Source organism: Gorilla gorilla, chromosome 5 (assembly GCF_029281585.2).
Source record: "Gorilla gorilla gorilla isolate KB3781 chromosome 5, NHGRI_mGorGor1-v2.1_pri, whole genome shotgun sequence".
NCBI classification, from domain to species: domain Eukaryota; kingdom Metazoa; phylum Chordata; class Mammalia; order Primates; family Hominidae; genus Gorilla; species Gorilla gorilla.
Window position 1 is genome coordinate 94,056,816 of NC_073229.2, and position 12,764 is coordinate 94,069,579.

Genomic DNA, 12,764 nt, shown 5'->3' on the forward strand with positions numbered 1-12,764 from the left:
TCTGCAGGTTGTCTCTTCATTCTCTTGATGGTTTCCTTTGCTGTACAAAAGCTTTTTAGTGCAATATGGTCCCATTTGTCTATTTTTGCTTTGGTTGCCTGTGCTCTTGAGGTTGTAGCCACAAAATCTTTGCCTAGACTAATGTACCAAAGCATTTTCCATACATTTTCCCCCAGAAGATTCATAGTTTTGGGCTCTACATTTAAGTTTTCAATCCATTTTGGGTTGATTTTTGCATATGGTGAGAGATAAGGATCTAGTTTATTCTTCTGAATATAGTTTTTCCAACACTGTTTATCAAAAAGACTGTCCTTTCCTCAATGCACGTTCCTGGCACCTCGGTCAAAAATCAGTTGGCTGTAAATACATGGATTTATTTATGGGTTCTCTAGTGTGTTCCATTGGTCTGTGTGACTGTTGATGACAATCTAAGGTGTTACATTTTGAGCCTCCTTACTTTAATGCAGCAAATTCATAGAGAAAAATTTTACTCTTATTTATACACATACATTATGAGTTAAGACAATTATTCCGAATAATCATGTAAGCAAATCCTGTCCCACCTGAGCCAAAACCCACTAATGACTTCTTGTCTCTCTTAAGGTAAACCCCAAAGCTCTAACCATGGGCTATGAGGCTTCACATAATGTGTAGAGCTCTCCCCTACCTGACTCCTCACTCCCAAATTGTCTCGTACCCTCTTCCCTTGTTCACTTTTGCTCCAAGTCCTTTGTACCAGTTACGTATGCCTGAAGTGTCCTTGTACACATCCATTTGGCTCGCTCTCTTCTTCACATCATTTAGGCCCTTGCTCAAAAATAACTTTAAAATAAAAAGGCCTTCTGGCATCTCTATATAAAAAGCATCCTTACTCCCACCTCTATCCTCTTACTTTGCTTAGCACTTTTACTGCCACCTGACACATTGTCATCGCGCATCTATTTCTTTCCCTGTTGGAAAATGAGTTCTGTGAGCCTATACATAGAACAACACATAAATAATAGGAGCTAAAAATATGCCGAATGCATGAATGAACACTATACCTCAAGGAAAGTTTAAATAATCAACTCAGCTATTTCTAGAAACTGTAAGTTCTCCTTCCTAATTGCCCGGGAGACTCTGATGAGCAAGGCAAAGATTCAATTTGCAAGGAAAGAATTAAATAATATTATATTGTTAACTATTGTTCTACTACAGTTTTTTCTTTTGAAAAACAAAAATTCTTTTTGCATTGATTTAATCAGGTTTAGCTTAGTATTGTCAAGGTAATGAAGCATCAAAAATATTTTGCAAAAAGCCAGAAGTTTTGGCAAAATTTAATATGTATTTTTATTTGCCTATTTTCTTATCTACTATGATGGTTTATTAATATGATTTACTACTTTTTCTTTTTTTATAAAGGTGATGGTCACCTCTCATGGAATAACGCAGTTTTAAGTACTACTGCTTGTATTTAATTATCTAGTTGTGATCAGTATTCTATATCAGAACACCTAATCAAGCGATTTTAACCATGCTCTTTAACACTAAACTCTGTATAACATTATTTGAAGTAATAATTAATACTTTTCTTTCATTTAGACTCAATTGTAATAATTTTCTGAATTTTTAAATTCTCTTTTGTTAGCAAATGTAGTTAGCAACCTAATTCCTTAGCAACTGCATTACTTTCTCAGTTCTTTAAGACCCTTGTTAATACCCTCACCCATTTCAGAGCTGAAATTCTCTCAGAGTTTTATAAAATATTGGCTCAATTTTAATGTTCTTGAACCTGAGGGGAAGTGTTATCTGAGCTCCATTTTGGGAATAATTTTCCAGTTTATTTTTATATTATTATCTTCCACATCTCCAGTTAATTTGCCAAAATGTGTTGACTTTATGAAATGATTGCTTTGCTGATATGCTTTGACAGAAAATCAAAACTGTTTAAAATGGAATAAGTTAGCTTATTTGACTTCTTAGTCAGAAACTGGTATTGATTTCTTTCAACTTCTCCTGCCCTCCAATCCCACTATAGAGGTTTCCATTTTGAGTAGTCTAATATGCTAACCCAGAGATGATGAGTAAGTTTCCCCTCATTTTCTTTCCAATCTGACATTACTCATATGCCCATTCTGTAGCCATACCACAACAATAAAAATTAATTAAACCAAAATATATTCATAATTTTTAAAAATAAGGATACATTCTCTTAGTAATAACTTCACAGAAGTAGGATTTAATATTATTCTTTTGACTTCTTTTAATACGTCAGTATAAGAAATAATAATGTTTCTTTATCCTTTCTAATCCCATATTGAATATATTGAAGTAATTGACAAGTCCTTTTTTTGGATCAGTTTTACCCAATTTGATATAATCTCATGTAATCTACAGGAATTCACTTGAAGGTGAAATTTACTTGCGGGGCTTCATCTGAAATTAACAGATAGTATCATTATAATAATGGTATTACGTATTCATAAAATTACAATATATTTCTTAATTTCTACCAAGTGTTAGTGACAGAGAAACTAATTCAAAAAGTGTATATTATTTTCCACTGTTTCAAGGATAAATTTATTAGACTGAATTTGTGATAGTGCTTTTAAGGAAGCCATAGATGATCCATAGACTTCCTTGCACACCTGTTTTTCCATCCCTGCTTGGCAGTTAGATGGAAGAGCAAGGAAGCTGATCATTGGATTGACCCAGCTTTGGGGTTTTTCCTGGAGGATGTAAAGGAAAGTCAGGCATACTAAATGAAACAAATAGGAATATCTTAGAATCTGAAATTTCATGACCTACTTGAATTGAAAGCATCGGATAGGATGTAGCTTTTAACTCATTTAAACTCATTTATCATATTAATTGAAGTAACAGCAATAGTATTATTCCTTACTTTTGGTAAATGTACTTTTGGTAAATATTAAATCCTACTTCTGTGAGGTTATTACTAAGAGAAGGTATCCTTATTTTTAAAAATTATGAACATATTTTGGTTTAATTAATTTTTATTGTTGTGGTATGGCTACAGAATGGGCATATGAGTAATGTCAGATTGGAAAGAAAATGAGGGGAAACTTACCCATCATCTCTGGGTTAGCATATTAGACTACTCAAAATTTGGTAAATTACAAAGCTGAATTACATATTTCTGTGTGAATATGTCTAGTTTTAGTTATGATTAGCACTTAGATATTTATGAATTACTGATTTTTTACAATTTATTATTTTGGCTTGTGGGCAATATGAGGAAGGAACTTGAAGCACAAACTTTGGTGCAAGCAAAAGCAACTCATCTAGGAAGAGGTAGATTCTCTTTCACAACATTAGTAATTAACGCACCCCTTAAAAGTAATCTCCTAATAAGCATTTCTGTATTTTAGGGTGTAGTTGGTAATAAAGGTGAATTTGGTGCTCCTGGAATTCCTGGGGAAAAGATATGATGGTTTACTATTTGATCAAAATTTATGGTTATTTTATAAAGTATCAGATAGGATAGGAAAATATACAGAACAAGTCCTATAGTTTAGAGGTAATCAAACTGTGGCCCTATAGTAGGGCTGCCAGAAACTCTCACTGTAGGATTTTGTACATAAAGTTTTACTGGAACACAGCCACACTCATTTGTTTTTGTATTACCTAAGGCTGCCTTTGTGCTTCATGGCCAAGTTAAATAATTGTGGCAGAGACTGTATGGCCCACAAAATCTAAAATATTTACTCTCTGGCCCTTTGTTGAAAAAGCTTGCTGATCCCTGCTCCGGAACATTGGCTGCTATTCTCTTAGCCCCAGGGCTTCTTAAATTCACCATTTTATATATAATATGGTGTCTTAATATGTGTTTCACTGCAGACAAAAATTAGGCAATTTATGTAAACATTTTATAATATAGACTATAAGACATACTATAATTAAAAATATAAGAAATATATTTCAGTGTATCAATAAAATGCTATACTGTAGGCTATAGCTCATAAAATGATTGATTTTTATGTTTTTCCTCTAATACCACAAAGATGATTCCAAACAATAAATTCACTCACGAGAAGTTACTGTTGCAGTTTAGCATCTTATTCAACTTCAGTTTTTTGTAGAATATTTAAAAAATTGTTGTATTTGTATATGAAACTGTAATCACCTTGTCGTATTTTTCCCTATATATGCCTATATTAATATTAATAACTTTGCTAAATTTTTAAAGTTCTCATATGTTGATGCTAAGAAAATTCTCTTCTTTATGAAAATATGCTTAGTATAAGTTTTTGTGGCATTCTAGCTGCACTGATTATCAAGTGAGTCCATTGTGTCTCGTTATCTAGAAGGCCATGACCATTGTGGTTTTATTCACCTAAAGTTAGCACAGCAATAACTGAAGCTGAAGCAGTAGGAGGTTCAGAGGTTGTCAGACAGATATTTTTTGAGACCTTCTTAAATGTGTGTCTGGTATCTGATGGCTTCATTGATGCTACTTTTTCCTTTCATAAATTATTCAGTCTGATATGCAAATTCTTTACTCCTATAGGAATGTAACTGTTGGACTCAGTAAAGTCCAACAAACTCTATTGAAAAACAATACCTTGCTGCAAGTTGATGTTTATTTGGGCTGCTATCTTCTTGTTTAAGCTTACTGATGGCATTAATTGATGATTCTTCATCATAAATAAAAGCTTCTTTAAATACTTGTTCAAAGGTCTAATTCTTTAAAAATATCTTTTCTCTAGAGAATATTACTTGATCACCTAAAGAGATGCCCCAATCCAAATTTACCTTGTACCCTTATTCTACCAATCTTTTTCTAAAATGCATCACAATAATCTGATTGTTTAGATTTCAGATCATTAGGAGTTTTTGAATTATTCTGAACATGGGAATCTTTTTTAAAACATATGCAGAATCACCGAAGCGCTTGAACTATAAAATAGATTGTTTGACTTTATTGTGGGATGTAACGTGAGACTTATGTATGTTTACACAATATATTATGGCATAGCAGGATAGAATTCCCTTTGAATGCTTTAAAACAGAATTTATCAAGGTTAGTATAAAATAGCATTAATTTTAACACTCCAAAATGACAGCCCTTGGATCCTTATGTATGACAACCAGGTGCAAACTGCTATTTATTGGCTGTGGAATAGGTTCTCAACACCTGAAAAGGTGATGTCCACAGACTGACAATGTAAGGACTAGATGAAGCATTCAGTAGAATCAATCCTGTCAAAAGCTGATCAAATGAATTGCCATCCAGGGCCATGATAGTAAGAAAACAAGTCTAGAAAGTTAAGTATGCAAACCAAGAAATTCTCTAGAAAAAGAGAGAGTTTCTTAGAAAAGAGAGGGCATTTGGGGCAACGTGAAGGAACTGGAGCAAGTCAGTATTTCAGAGACAGGCACTACTCAGAACTAAAAATTTTGTTTCTTTTCCAAGAAGTCCACTTTTGTAGAAAGAATCCTGTGTGGTGATTCATCCTATATTTCACTTAAAGTAAAACTTCAGTGAATATAAAGGAATATACTGATAATCTAGTTAGATGAAGTCATTCTGAAAACCGAAATCCTCAGCCCTTGGTGCCCATTTGGTCAAAATGGTGACTGAGAGAGTCTTGCAAAATCAGTTAATGAGTGTGTCTGTGTGAAGACACTCTTCCCAGAGAACCTAAGAAGCTAATATCATAAAGAAGCAGCTGTTTTTATGGTGTTCTAAAACCATGGCAAAATTGTCCTGGCAAATACTCTTTCATGTTTCCTCAAGCAGTTTTCTTCTGGGTCTAATTTACTTGAGTTACTCTTAAAGGGTCTCACAGACAGTTAGAGAATTCATGTAACTTCCAGTGGTGCTAAATATGGTAACGGATTACGTTTAACTCTTGGTTCCCGGATTCACACATCATCAGAGACCCTACTTAGTGGTTAATATCCTATCCTTCCAATACCTATAGAAGCACTGAGTCTTTGACCACTTTCTCTTCCCAAGGTCTCAGTCCCTGGTGGTGCCAGCTATGATTCTAACTTATCACTTCATTTAGCTGTTAAAGGGGTGTGACACTCTTGAGTGAAAAAAATGCCGCCTCAGTAGTGTTTTCTCACTTCTATAATCCACAGGTTACCACTTATTGAAAATAATTCTAAAGAATGTATACAAAATGAAAACAAGAAAGTTACTAGCATATTATCTAACAGTAGGTTAATAAATTGTAAAAAATTTTTTAAATTTCAAAATTTTAAAATCATCCTCGTGAGGTTTATGTTTGGGGTGAAATATTTCTGTTATTTTACAAGAAAAATAGTTTGTTAGATTTTTCTAAGTAAATTTCCAAAGAAAAATTATCAGTTCTTAACATGTGTGTCACCTCAGGGCTTTGTATCCCACATTTGCTTCAACGTGAAATATGTGCATCTTCCAGAGTGACTTATCCAGCATCCTCTTAACTTTGACTCTGCTTGTCAGCAGTTATAATTCTTTGTTTTGTTTTGCTTTGCTTTACATAGAATTAGGAGTACTTAAGAGTACTGCTAAAAAATAAATAACTAGGTTGAATTGTTTAACTGTTTCACTTGGAGCAAAAACATATGTACAATACCATAGAATATGTATCTCAGGTCTAATATTCTCAAAGTGAAGATTTTTTTCTAAAGTTAACATTTAAGCTAGGAAACTGATTTATATTAATGGAGTGAAGCATATTTTGAGCAGTATGAAGTATTAATTTGTACATTAACTATACTTTACACTTACATCAATGTCATACTTCAATAAATTAAGTGATTTGCATATAAATCACATTATTCTAAAATAAACCTACACTCTGAAATTTAGCTAGGTAATAGCAGCAAATTCTTTTAAGTCAAGACTCTGAACAATGTATTAATATACTGTGGTGGCATTTTTCCTCTGATACCAAGGATAAAAATAGTACACTAAACAACACAATTTTATAAAATGTATTTATGGAATGTGGAGTCATGAGGACTCTAAGGATGAAGTATAGCATTTAGTTATGTTCTTTTGTAATTGTAATACTTATCACCCAGTACAGACTTGCAGTAAACGTTCTTAATCTAATATTAGCTCTAATCTAATAAAGCCTTACTGTTAAACATTGCATAAAAATAACTGTCCCCTTTACATTTATTCAGAACAGCTATGATTTTGCCTAAGAGATTTGGTAAGTGTTCTGTTATGAGTTCATTTAAGAAAATCAGTTCTGTGTAGCAAGCAGTATTATTAGGTAGCTGGCGACTTCTGGTAAGCTTGGATGGACAGAAGCCTCTGTCAATCAAAATGAGTAAACTGGATGGTTCCATTTCCAAGAGAAGTGAATGACTCAAAGCATAAGATCACATGAATGCAGCCATACACACACACACACACACACACACACACACACACATGTTCACACCTTGCATCCTCATGGTATGAAATAGGAAAATGAGATGAGGATTTGGACACTATGGGCAAATTTTGCCCACTTTGCTCCCAAATATAACACTCAAATCATGTTTGTTTTCATTACCTGAATACTTCAAACAAAAAAGTGCCTCATTTCATACTTCACTTATGTATTTAAACATAAAAGATATATTTCTCTAGAAGTAGGGATTTTTTTCTAAGTAGGAATAATTGTTGTCCAATAATCTTATCCTAATAATGTGATAGTAAAAATTGAACAAATATAGAGCCTAATTTATGCTAAAACCCATATTCTATCTACTAAATTACTTTAAATTTGCCCTAAAATGTTTATTTTAATAGGAAAACTTTTACTAAGTTAATCTTGCTCCCCATGGAGTAAGTATGAAGTAAATCATAGCCATCATTACTTTACTATGCTAGTATTAAATACTCAGAGTTAGACTGCCTGGGTTTGAATTCCAGCTCAAAATCTTACTCTCTAATTTAGAGCATGACACTTGGTCTCTCTAAATGTCAGTTTTCTCTTTTATAAAACAGGAATTATATTGCATCTACTTCTAGCTTTATCTTAAGGATTAAACAAGATTATTCATAAAAGTGTCAGCACCTGGTATGTAAATATTTGGTAAACAACATATATAATTTTAACAATAAACAGTTTGATGATTCTATTACTCTAGCCTTACTGTGGGACCAGATTAGAACTTATTTGAAGGAATTTATACACTTCATCTTAGCCAAAAGGCCAAGAAGCAAACACTTGGGGGAATTTATATTCGTTATTGAAAATATATTTACAGGAAAATGTTAAAGTCACATATCTTATGTAACCTTGACCTCTTAAAACAAACTAGATGTCAGAAAACCAATGAATTCCTCACTTATTATAAATATGTACAAGAATATAAACTTTTACGATAATAATAATAACAGCCATTTACTCAAAAAGTGTTATATGCTAAATGCTATCAGGAGCCTTCTTCACATTATTTCATTCAATCCTTACAACACCCCTGTGAGGTAAGATTTGTTGTCACTATTTCACAGATTAGGAAACAGATCTAGAGAGAGAGAGGGAAAAAAAATTAAAAACTTCACCTAACTTGGTACGGAGAAAATAGTAGAGTCAGGATTTGAACCTCTATCCATGGAAATCCATAGCTCTTGCCCCTTTGCCATATTACCTCATCTGGACAGCTCCTCAAATATTCAGATTTCATTTACACAGGCAGGTCTGAATTAGATCTTAAATTTGTTTGCCTGCCAGTTTAGTGAGTGAACTGCAGTTTGCTTCGGACATCCTGCTCCAAGGAGGGCTGTGTCCCTTCCCTTTAAATCCATGGACCCCTTTTAAACTGTATCTGACCCTAGGGATTCTGACTCCCCCACCTTCATAAGATTGTGTTCACCTGTTAAGAATCATTATGCATATGGTTTTTCACCAAATGAGAGGGTTTTGTCTAGCTTTACCTTCCAAAATAAGTATCATGGAAAAAAATTTGCTTGGTTTCCAAGTACAGATTACATTTGAAGTGTGTTTTCAAACATTCCACGCTTGACTCTCTGGAGATTCTTAATCTACCCTGCATGCCCACGTCCAGGCAATTCAATCATGGGCACTCTCCAGATTAACCTTAATGCAACACCTAATGTAGAAATTTTTCTCTTTACATTCTCCACCAAATAAATATATATAATTTATTTGTCAAAAACAAAATTGTTTAACTTAGTACCACGGCTTTATAAAAATATAAAATAAATCAACCTTCTGGAAGTAAAAAAAAGCTGTGTGCATTAAAGCACTTAAGAAGTACATCTGATAACATGATGAGAGAGTGGCCAAGCTGCATGTCTTAAAAATAGCTGGACTAACTATCGTCATTATATGAGGATATGCTTTGTATGATGGGTCTTTTCACCATAAACTCTGAAGCCCTCAGCACTGCAGTGAGATGAGACTGAATGAAGCAGATCCATTGTTCCCTAACAGTCTTTGTATTTCTTTTCTGCTGGAAAATGAAATGACTATGATCTTTTTGAATCTTGATTTTCCCTAAAAAGACATTTTATGAGAAGACTGCAGCTTCAGAAAATAAATGCAGATGCTGTTACAGTTTATGTAAGTGCAGACAAGGCCAGTCACTGTTGTGAATTATAATGAACTTTCTAACAGTGCTGGTCCAGATGTAGCATTAATGCTTCAGAGACTCAGAAACTTATAGGCAAGTAGTATAAAAGCTAGAGAATTTTTAAGCCATTTGGCTTCCTCTCTATATTTCTAGCCTCACCTAATTTTTCTGTGCTTAATTTTAGACTTCCTAAGTTTAAAACATAATTTAAAATGCCTAATGCACGTGACAATTTATTATAGAAATTGAGACCATTAAATGAGGAGGAAAAAAAAGACAACTTAGCTTTATTCTAACAATGGAATACTTCCTGCCTATGAAATTGTTAGGCTTTATAAAACAAGAATGTTTTCCACTTTAGAGAAAAATACCTCTTAAGCAGAGAATCATCTGTATATCTGTGTAATTTAGAAAATTTTCTAATGAGTGAAGGTATAGTCAAATCTACACACAGGATTGAATTTTTAATCATAATTAGTATTCATAGAAAAAAAATGACCACAAAGAAAACAGTTTTGTAAGCCTACTTGTTTGCTTTACTTGTTAAAGGTAGGAGAATAAAACTTGAATTATCAGTGAAAAACTATTGCTCTTACATGGAATAACTGTCATTTAATTGTCTTATCTATAGACATATGTTGATACAATATAGCACTAAAATAAGCAGAAACATAAGAAGGACAAAGGTAATAGGACAGGAAAAAGAAAAAGAAACTTGCTCACTCTGCAGCTGATTTTATTTCTTAATGGTTTCTTATTCCCTTCTAATGCCTTCCACTCACACCCCAAGTAGAGCAGTTGGCAGGGAACACAACAGATGGATGACAAGCTCAACACATGCCATGTATCTGGCACCCAGGCACTTGACTTTTATTTGCTAAACAGTCAGATTTCAAGAACCTAGTCTGCTAATGTTCCTATTTGGTTTAATGTACTACCAGCTTCTAGCACATAAATATTAAAATATTGCCATAAGAAAGCTCACACACTCTGTGTTTCTCTGCATAGTTAAGTGGCTAATTATTTTATTCTTGGTGTAGATACTGAACAGTGGATTTAAACATATAACTGGTATTTTATAAAGACATCTATGATTTTAGATATTAGAGTTTCCTTAAAGTGGCTCTATATAAAAGGAGCTTTTAGCCAGACACATCAGGGACTGCCAAAGCCGGTGTAAGGTATTGAATGAACCTGTTAGGGAAGACTAGAAGATTTGAGCAGATGATCACAGATGATTGGTATCTTTCTTTTCTATCTCCATCACTGCATTTTCAGATTATTAAACTAAAACACATGCATTTTTTTCATGAATTCTCCCAGGCCACCAGGCAAAATTACAGCTTATCCACTGAGCTCACATAGCACTTTATTTATATCACCAGTATAGAGTGTGTCTATACACCCTGCTAAAATGTGAGCTCCTGGAGTAGAAGGACTTGGGGTCTGTCTCATCACTAATCCCAGCAACTGACCCAGCGTATGGTACCTGGCTGATTCTGGATAAGTGTTTGTTGCGTTGTTCAGAATTCGAGGACTTAGCCCCAAGCCAGAAATAGAGAAGAGAAATAGAGAATGACTGTTGGAAAACTTCGCTGAGGAAAGATCGGGAAAGCACCCCAATGCCAGCAACACTTCAGTGAAAGTCTTTCGTACTTTCTACAGAAGCATAATTTAGGGAAACAAGGGAATCTCTTCTTTGTACAACAAAGTTTACAGGTATTGCTTCCTAGAATTAAATATAATAGAAGTGTGTGCATCTCCAGAATTTGCTTTCCATTTTCTCTTGGAGAAAGTATGCTCTTCCCTCTCTCTCAAACATAAATATTCAAGTTATATTGCTTTCTTTTTATCCAAACTAGATTTGAAAATCTCCTAACTTTCTTACAACATTGTTAGGGTGTGTTCCTTCTCCATATCTTCATAACCATTTACTTCAGGGCTAAAGATAAGTAATCAATGGCTTCAGTGCATTTAAGGTCCAGTAGAAGTAATTGATATGGAATAGAACTATAAATTACTCATCACGAGGAATACTCCAGGCAGGAAATAGTTTTCAGTTACTGCTATATCATTGTCCTCAATTAGGAGCTGACTGATGACACTGTCCTTCTCTTTATATCTTAAATCATCTTTCACTTGTTAGAATTCTGTATTCAGATGTCAATCACTATACTTCAGATATTTCAGTAGATGATTCACATTAAATAAGTATTTCTGTAGTATTTTTATGAAGTTTTAAGTTTTGTTTAAAGACTCTCTTACAGTTAGTCTCATAATAAAGTGAAAAGCCCAAACATTTGTGCCTGACACTTTCAGGAAATCATCACAGTTACATAGGAGCCCAGATTTTGTAGTGGGTTCTACAACATTGACTAAGGCTTAATTCTCTAGCTTTGCTATGTGTAGGAAGAAACTTTTACCTCTCCAAGACATTTCAAAATTACTTGGGTTTTCTTTTTGTTTTTTATTTGAATAACTCTTAGTACAACTTGTATTTAATTAATTTGAAAAAGGATTGTAAAATAACATCCCTTTGACAGGAAAACTTAAGGATTGTAGTTGACTACAAATGTAGCATATGTAAACAATTTAGTTTTAAAAAGAAGCACGTTGTATTAATAGAAGTACAAAACTGTATAGTAGCCACAACAAAGTGTGTGTGTGTGTGTGTGTGTGTGTGTGTGTGTGTGTGAGGCAGAGAGAGAGAGAGAGAGAGAGAGAGAGAGAGAGAGAGAGATGGTCCTGTTTTGTATTCTTTGTGAGTAAGACCATTTCTGGAATGATGTGCTGAGTTCTGAGAGCCACATTTTAAAAGACATGACTGACCAGTGTGTGCCCAGAGAACAGGGACCATAGTATTAAGAGACTCCAAACTATCATTTGAAAAATGAGTGGTTTACTGAATAGAAGGCTTGATAGTGGCACAAAGGGATGTCATGTATAAGACCTATAACTTTTTTTTCTGTGTAATTGCAGACAGAAGAAATAAGACTGATGGGCAAAATATGGGGAAGGTTAATTTGGGTTCAGAAAGCATTTATTCAGTAACCACACAGTGAATTTTTTTTCTTTGCTCTCCACAATGCAAATTAAGCAGCAAAAGTATTTGACTTTAAGAAGCTTTCAGTAGAGTTGGTGCCTCATCAGATTCTTTGGTGGAGTTGTTATACATAAATGCATGAATTTATATTTGTCCTTAAATTTAAGAATGCCCATCCTGCTTGTTTTCTAGG

At 33.8% G+C, this 12,764-nt stretch overlaps 1 protein-coding gene across 1 annotated transcript in view; it reads left to right on the plus strand.

Annotated features, from left to right (window-relative positions):
- COL19A1 (collagen type XIX alpha 1 chain) overlaps nucleotides 1-12,764 on the plus strand; it is a 337,557-nt gene that overhangs the window by 77,175 nt on the left and 247,618 nt on the right. The gene's annotated exons all lie outside the window — the stretch shown is intronic.